Source organism: Haliotis rufescens, unplaced genomic scaffold (assembly GCF_023055435.1).
Source record: "Haliotis rufescens isolate VD_foot unplaced genomic scaffold, xgHalRufe1.0.p SCAF_34, whole genome shotgun sequence".
In the NCBI taxonomy this organism is placed as follows: domain Eukaryota; kingdom Metazoa; phylum Mollusca; class Gastropoda; order Lepetellida; family Haliotidae; genus Haliotis; species Haliotis rufescens.
In genome coordinates this window covers 4340376-4349740 of record NW_025964046.1, presented here as the reverse complement: position 1 = coordinate 4349740, position 9365 = coordinate 4340376, and positions in this window count along the sequence as shown.

The window sequence follows — 9365 nt, the reverse complement described above, 5'->3', positions numbered from 1 at the left end:
CTTACTCTATCTACATACATTACTTACTCTATCTACATACATCACTGACTCTATCTACATACATCACTGACTCTATCTACATACATCACTGACTATCTACATACATCACTGACTCTATCTACATACATCACTGACTCTATCTACATACATCACTGACTCTATCTACATACATCACTTACTCTATCTACATACATCACTTACTCTATCTACATACATTACTTACTCTATCTACATACATCACTGACTCTATCTACATACATCACTGACTATCTACATACATCACTGACTATCTACATACATCACTTACTCTATCTACATACATCACTGACTCTATCTACATACATCACTTACTCTATCTACATACATCACTGACTCTATCTACATACGTCACTGACTATCTACATACATCACTGACTATCTACATACATCACTGACTATCTACATACATCACTGACTATCTACATACATCACTTACTATCTACATACATCACTGACTATCTACATACATCACTGACTCTATCTACATACATCACTTACTATCTACATACATCACTGACTATCTACATACATCACTGACTCTATCTACATACATCACTGACTATCTACATACATCACTGACTCTATCTACATACATCACTGACTATCTACATACATCACTGACTATCTACATACATCACTGACTCTATCTACATACATCACTTACTCTATCTACATACATCACTTACTCTATCTACATACATCACTGACTCTATCTACATACATCACTGACTATCTACATACATCACTGACTCTATCTACTGCCATCACTTACTCTATCTACATACATCACTTACTCTATCTACATACGTCACTGACTATCTACATACATCACTGACTATCTACATACATCACTTACTATCTACATACATCACTGACTCTATCTACATACATCACTGACTCTATCTACATACATCACTGACTCTATCTACATACATCACTTACTCTATCTACATACATTACTTACTCTATCTACATACATCACTGACTATCTACATACATCACTGACTATCTACATACATCACTTACTCTATCTACATACATCACTTACTCTATCTACATACATCACTTACTCTATCTACATACATCACTGACTCTATCTACATACATCACTTACTCTATCTACATACATCACTGACTCTATCTACATACATCACTTACTCTATCTACATACATCACTGACTCTATCTACATACATCACTGACTCTATCTACATACATCACTTACTCTATCTACATACATCACTTACTCTATCTACATACGTCACTGACTCTATCTACATACATCACTTACTCTATCTACATACATCACTGACTCTATCTACATACATCACTTACTCTATCTACATACATCACTGACTCTATCTACATACATCACTGACTCTATCTACATACATCACTTACTCTATATACATACATCACTGACTCTATCTACATACATCACTGACTATCTACATACATCACTTACTCTATCTACATACATCACTTACTCTATCTACATACATCACTTACTCTATCTACATACATCACTGACTCTATCTACATACATCACTTACTCTATCTACATACATCACTGACTCTATCTACATACATCACTTACTCTATCTACATACATCACTGACTCTATCTACATACATCACTTACTCTATCTACATACATCACTGACTATCTACATACATCACTGACTATCTACATACATCACTTACTCTATCTACATACATCACTGACTATCTACATACATCACTGACTATCTACATACATCACTGACTCTATCTACTTACATTACTGACTCTATATACATACATCACTGACTATCTACCTACATCACTGACTATCTACTTACATTACTGACTATCTACATACATCACTTACTCTATCTACATACATCACTGACTCTATCTACATACATCACTGACTATCTACCTACATCACTGACTATCTACATACATCACTGACTATCTACATACATCACTGACTATCTACCTACATCACTGACTATATACATACATCACTGACTATCTACATACATCACTGACTATCTACATACATCACTGACTATCTACATACATCACTGACTATATACATACATCACTGACTATCTACATACATCACTGACTATCTACATACATCACTGACTATCTACATACATCACTGACTATCTACATACATCACTGACTATCTACATACATCACTTACTCTGTCTACATACATCACTTACTCTATCTACATACATCACTTACTCTATCTACATACATCACTGACTATCTACATACATCACTGACTATCTACTTACATCACTGACTCTATCTACTTACATCACTGACTCTATCTACTTACATCACTGACTCTATCTACATACATCACTTACTCTATCTACATACATCACTGACTATCTACATACATCACTGACTATCTACATACATCACTTACTCTATCTACATACATCACTGACTATCTACATACATCACTGACTATCTACATACATCACTGACTATCTACATACATCACTGACTCTATCTACATACATTACTGACTCTATATACATACATCACTGACTCTATCTACATACATTACTTACTCTATCTACATACATCACTGACTATCTACTTACATCACTGACTATCTACATACATCACTGACTATCTACATACATCACTGACTATCTACATACATCACTGACTCTATCTACATACATTACTGACTCTATATACATACATCACTGACTCTATCTACATACATTACTTACTCTATCTACATACATCACTGACTATCTACTTACATCACTGACTATCTACTTACATCACTGACTCTATCTACTTACATCACTGACTATCTACATACATCACTGACTATCTACATACATCACTGACTATCTACATACATCACTGACTATCTACTTACATCACTGACTCTATCTACTTACATCACTGACTCTATCTACATACATCACTGACTCTATCTACATACATCACTGACTATCTACTTACATCACTGACTCTATCTACTTACATCACTGACTCTATCTACTTACATCACTGACTATCTACATACATCACTGACTATCTACATACATCACTGACTATCTACATACATCACTGACTATCTACATACATCACTGACTCTATCTACATACATCACTGACTATCTACTTACATCACTGACTCTACATACTTACATCACTGACTCTATCTACATACATACTCTATCTGCATACATCACTGACTTTATATACCTACATCACTGACTATCTACATACATCACTGACTATCTACATACATCACTGACTCTATCTACATACATCACTGACTATCTACATACATCACTGACTCTATCTACTTACATCACTGACTCTATCTACTTACATCACTGACTATCTACATACATCACTGACTATCTACATACATCACTGACTATCTACATACATCACTGACTCTATCTACTTACATCACTGACTATCTACTTACATCACTGACTCTATCTACTTACATCACTGACTCTATCTACTTACATCACTGACTCTATCTACATACATCACTGACTATCTACATACATCACTGACTCTATCTACATACATCACTGACTATCTACTTACATCACTGACTCTACATACTTACATCACTGACTCTATCTACATACATACTCTATCTGCATACATCACTGACTTTATATACCTACATCACTGACTATGTCTACATACATCACTGACTCTATATACCTACATCACTGACTATGTCTACATACATCACTGACTCTATCTACTTACATCACTGACTCTATCTACCTACATCACTGACTCTATTTACTTACATCACTGACTCTATCTACTTACATCACTGACTATCTACATACATCACTGACTCTATCTACTGACATCACTGACTGGTCTGTGTGTACAGAGTGGAGACAATGTCCTGTATGTCGTGAGTGGAGACAATGTCCTGTGTGTACTGAGTGGAGATAATGTCCTGTGTGTCGTGAGTGGAGACAATGTCCTGTGTGTAGTGAGTGGAGACAATGTCCTGTGTGTAGTGAGTGGAGACAATGTTCTGTGTGTAGTGAGTGGAGATAGTGTCCTGTGTGTAGTGAGTGGAGACAATGACCTGTGTGTAGTGAGTGGAGACAGGGCCCTGTATGTACTGAGTGGAGATAGTGTCCTGCGTGTATTGAGTGGAGACAGTTTCCTGTGTGTAGTGAGTGGAGACAGTGTCCTGTGTGTACTGAGTGGAGACAGTGTCCTGTGTGTAGTGAATGGAGATAGTGTCCTGTGTGTAGTGAGTGGAGACAGTGTCCTGTGTGTAGTGAGTGGAGACTGTGTCCTGTGTTAACTGAGTAGAGACAATGTCCTGTGTGTACTGAGTGGAGACAATGTCCTGCAAGTAGTGAGTAGAGGAAATGCCTTGTGTGTAGTGAGAGGAGACAGTGTCCTGTGTGTACTGAGTGGAGACAATGTCCTGTGTGTAGTGAGTGGAAACAATGTCCTGTGTGTAGTGAGTGGAGACAATGATCTGTGTGTAGTGAGTGGAGCTAATGTCCTGTGTGTAGTGTGTGGAAACAATGTCCTGTGTGTAGTGAGTGGAGACAGTGTCCTGTGTGTAGTGAGTGGAGACAATGTCCTGTGTGTAGTGAGTGAAGATAGTGCCCTGTGTCTTTTGAGTGGAGAAATTGTCCTGTGTGTACTGAGTGGAGACAGGGTCCTGTGTGTAGTGTGTGGAGACAATGTCCTGTGTGTAGTGATTGGAGACAATGTCATGTGTGTAGTGTGTGGAGACAATGCCCTGTGTGTAGGGATTGGAGACAATGTCCTGTGTGTAGTGAGTGGAGACAATGTCCTGTGTGTAGTGAGAGGAGACAATGTCCTGTATGTAGTGAGTGGAGACAATGTCCTGTGTGTAGTGAGTGGAGACAATGTCATGTGTGTAGTGAGTGGAGACAATGTCCTGTGTGTAGTGAGTGGAGACAATGTCCTGCAAGTAGTGAGTAGAGGAAATGCCTTGTGTGTAGTGAGAGGAGACAATGTCCTGTGTGTAGTGAGAGGAGACAATGTCCTGTGTGTAGTGAGTGGAGATAAGGTCCTGTGTGTAGTGAGAGGAGACAATGTCCTGTGTGTAGTGAGTGGAGACAATGTCCTGTGTGTAGTGAGAGGAGACAATGTCCTGTGTGTACTGAGTGGAGACAATGTCCTGTGTGTAGTGAGTGGAGACAATGTCCTGTGTGTACTGAGTGGAGACAATGTCCTGTGTGTAGTGAGTGGATACAAGGTCCTGTGTGTAGTGAGTGGCGACAGTGTCCTGTGTGCAGTGAGTTGGGACAATGTCCTGTGTGTCGTGAGTGGAGACAATGTCCTGTGTGCAGTGAGTTGGGACAATGTCCTGTGTGTAGTGAGTGGAGACAATGTCCTGTGTGTAGTGAGTGGGGACAATGTCCTGTGTGTAGTGAGTGGAGACAATGTCATGTGTGTACTGAGTGGAGACAGGGCCCTGTGTGTACTGAGTGGAGACAGTGTCATGTGTGTAGTGAGTGGAGATAGTGTCCTGTGTGTAGTTACTTGAGACAATGTCCTGTGTGTAGTGAGTGGAGATAGTGTCCTGTGTGTAGTGAGTGAAGACAATGTCCTGTGTGTAGTGAGTGGAGACAGTGTCCTGTGTGTACTGAGTGGAGACAATGTCCTGTGTGTACTGAGTGGAGACAATGTCCTGTGTGTCGTGAGTGGAGACAATGTCCTGTGTGTAGTGAGTGGAGACAATGTCCTGTGTGTAGTGAGTGGAGATAGTGTCCTGTGTGTAGTGAGTGGAGACAATGTCCTGTGTGTAGTGAGTGGAGACAATGTCCTGTGTGTAGTGAGTGGAGACAATGTCCTGTGTGTAGTGAGTGGATACAATGTCCTGTGTGTAGTGAGTGGCGACAGTGTCCTGTGTGCAGTGAGTTGGGACAATGTCCTGTGTGTACTGAGTGGGGACAATGTCCTGTGTGTAGTGAGTGGAGACAATGTCCTGTGTGTACTGAGTGGAGACAATGTCCTGTGTGTAGTGAGTGGAGACAATGTCCTGTGTGTAGTGAGTGGAGATAATATACTATGTGTAGTGAGTGGAAACAATGTCCTGTGTGTTCTGAGTGGAGACAATGTCCTGTGTGTACTGAGTGGAGACAATGTCCTGTGTGTAGTGAGTGGAGACAATGTCCTGTGTGTAGTGAGAGGAGACAATGTCCTGTGTGTAGTGAGTGGAGACAATATCCTGTGTGTTCTGAGTGGAGACAATGTCCTGTGTGTAGTGAGTGGAGACAATGTCCTGTGTGTAGTGAGTGGAGACAATGCCCTGTGTGTAGTGAGTGGAGACAATGTCCTGTGTGTACTGAGTGGAGACAATATCCTGTGTGTTCTGAGTGGAGACAATGTCCTGTGTGTAGTGAGAGGAGACAATGTCCTGTGTGTAGTGAGTGGAGACAATATCCTGTGTGTTCTGAGTGGAGACAATGTCCTGTGTGTACTGAGTGGAGACAATGTCCTGTGTGTAGTGAGTGGAGACAATGTCCTGTGTGTAGTGAGAGGAGACAATGTCCTGTGTGTAGTGAGTGGAGACAATATCCTGTGTGTTCTGAGTGGAGACAATGTCCTGTGTGTAGTGAGTGGAGACAATGTCCTGTGTGTAGTGAGTGGAGACAATGCCCTGTGTGTAGTGAGTGGAGACAATGTCCTGTGTGTACTGAGTGGAGACAATATCCTGTGTGTAGTGAGTGGAGACAATGTCCTGTGTGTAGTGAGAGGAGACAATGTCCTGTGTGTAGTGAGTGGAGACAATATCCTGTGTGTTCTGAGTGGAGACAATGTCCTGTGTGTTCTGAGTGGAGACAATGTCCTGTGTGTAGTGAGTGGAGACAATGTCCTGTGTGTAGTGAGTGCAGACAATGTCCTGTGTGTAGTGAGAGGAGACAATGTCCTGTGTGTAGTGAGTGGAGACAATATCCTGTGTGTTCTGAGTGAAGACAATGTCCTGTGTGTAGTGAGTGGAGACAATGTCCTGTGTGTAGTGAGTGGAGACAATGCCCTGTGTGTAGTGAGTGGAGACAATGCCCTGTGTGTACTGAGTGGAGACAATATCCTGTGTGTTCTGAGTGGAGACAATGTCCTGTGTATAGTGAGTGGAGACAATGTCCTGTGTGTAGTGAGTGGAGACAGTGTCCTGTGTTAACTGAGTAGAGACAGGGTCCTGTGTGTATTGAGTGGAAACAATGCCCTGTGTGTACTGAGTGGAGACAATATCCTGTGTGTTCTGAGTGGAGACAATGCCCTGTGTGTAGTGAGTGGAGACAATGCCCTGTGTGTACTGAGTGGAGACAATATCCTGTGTGTTCTGAGTGGAGACAATGCCCCGTGTGTAGTGAGTGGAGACAATGCCCTGTGTGTACTGAGTGGAGACAATATCCTGTGTGTTCTGAGTGGAGACAATGTCCTGTGTGTAGTGAGTGGAGACAATGTCCTGTGTGTAGTGAGTAGAGACAGGGTCCTGTGTGTAGTGAGTGGAGACAATGTCCTGTGTGTACTGAGTGGAGACAGTGTCCTGTGTGTAGTGAGTGGAGACAATGTCCTGTGTGTACTGAGTGGAGACAGTGTCCTGTGTGTAGTGAATGGAGACAGGGCCCTGTGTGTAGTGAGTGGAGACAGTGTCATGTGTGTAGTGAATGGAGATAATGTCCTGTGTGTAGTGAGTGGAGACAGCGTCCTGTGTGTAGTGAGTGGAGACAGTGTCCTGTGTTAACTGAGTAGAGACAGGGTCCTGTGTTAACTGAGTGGAGACAATGTCCTGTTAGAAGTGAGTGGAGATAATGTCCTGTGTGTACTGAGTGGAGACAATGTCCTGTGTGTAGTGAGTGGAGACAATGTCCTGTGTGTAGTGAGTGGAAATAGTGTCCTGTGTGTAGTGAATGGAGACAATGATCTGTGTGTAGTGAGTGGAGCTAATGTCCTGTGTGTAGTGAGTGGAAACAATGTCCTGTGTGTTCTGAGTGGAGACAGTGTCCTGTGTGTTCTGAGTGGAGACAGTGTCCTGTGTGTAGTGAGTGGAGACAGTGTCCTGTGTGTAGTGAGTGGAGATAATGTCCTGTGTGTACTGAGTGGAAACAATGTCCTGTGTGTAGTGAGTGGAGACATTGTCCTGTGTGTAGTGAGTTGAGACAATGTCCTGTGTGTTCTGAGTGGAGATAGTGTCCTGTGTGTAGTGAGTGGAGACAATGTCCTGTGTGTACTGAGTGGAGACAATGTCCTGTGTGTAGTGAGTGGAGACAATGTCCTGTGTGTAGTGAGTGGAGATAATATACTATGTGTAGTGAGTGGAAACAATGTCCTGTGTGTTCTGAGTGGAGACAATGTCCTGTGTGTACTGAGTGGAGACAATGTCCTGTGTGTAGTGAGTGGAGACAATGTCCTGTGTGTAGTGAGAGGAGACAATGTCCTGTGTGTAGTGAGTGGAGACAATATCCTGTGTGTTCTGAGTGGAGACAATGTCCTGTGTGTAGTGAGTGGAGACAATGTCCTGTGTGTAGTGAGTGGAGACAATGCCCTGTGTGTAGTGAGTGGAGACAATGTCCTGTGTGTACTGAGTGGAGACAATATCCTGTGTGTTCTGAGTGGAGACAATGTCCTGTGTGTAGTGAGTGGAGACAATGTCCTGTGTGTAGTGAGTGCAGACAATGTCCTGTGTGTAGTGAGAGGAGACAATGTCCTGTGTGTAGTGAGTGGAGACAATATCCTGTGTGTTCTGAGTGAAGACAATGTCCTGTGTGTAGTGAGTGGAGACAATGTCCTGTGTGTAGTGAGTGGAGACAATGCCCTGTGTGTAGTGAGTGGAGACAATGCCCTGTGTGTACTGAGTGGAGACAATATCCTGTGTGTTCTGAGTGGAGACAATGTCCTGTGTATAGTGAGTGGAGACAATGTCCTGTGTGTAGTGAGTGGAGACAGTGTCCTGTGTTAACTGAGTAGAGACAGGGTCCTGTGTGTATTGAGTGGAAACAATGCCCTGTGTGTACTGAGTGGAGACAATATCCTGTGTGTTCTGAGTGGAGACAATGCCCTGTGTGTAGTGAGTGGAGACAATGCCCTGTGTGTACTGAGTGGAGACAATATCCTGTGTGTTCTGAGTGGAGACAATGCCCCGTGTGTAGTGAGTGGAGACAATGCCCTGTGTGTACTGAGTGGAGACAATATCCTGTGTGTTCTGAGTGGAGACAATGTCCTGTGTGTAGTGAGTGGAGACAATGTCCTGTGTGTAGTGAGTAGAGACAGGGTCCTGTGTGTAGTGAGTGGAGACAATGTCCTGTGTGTACTGAGTGGAG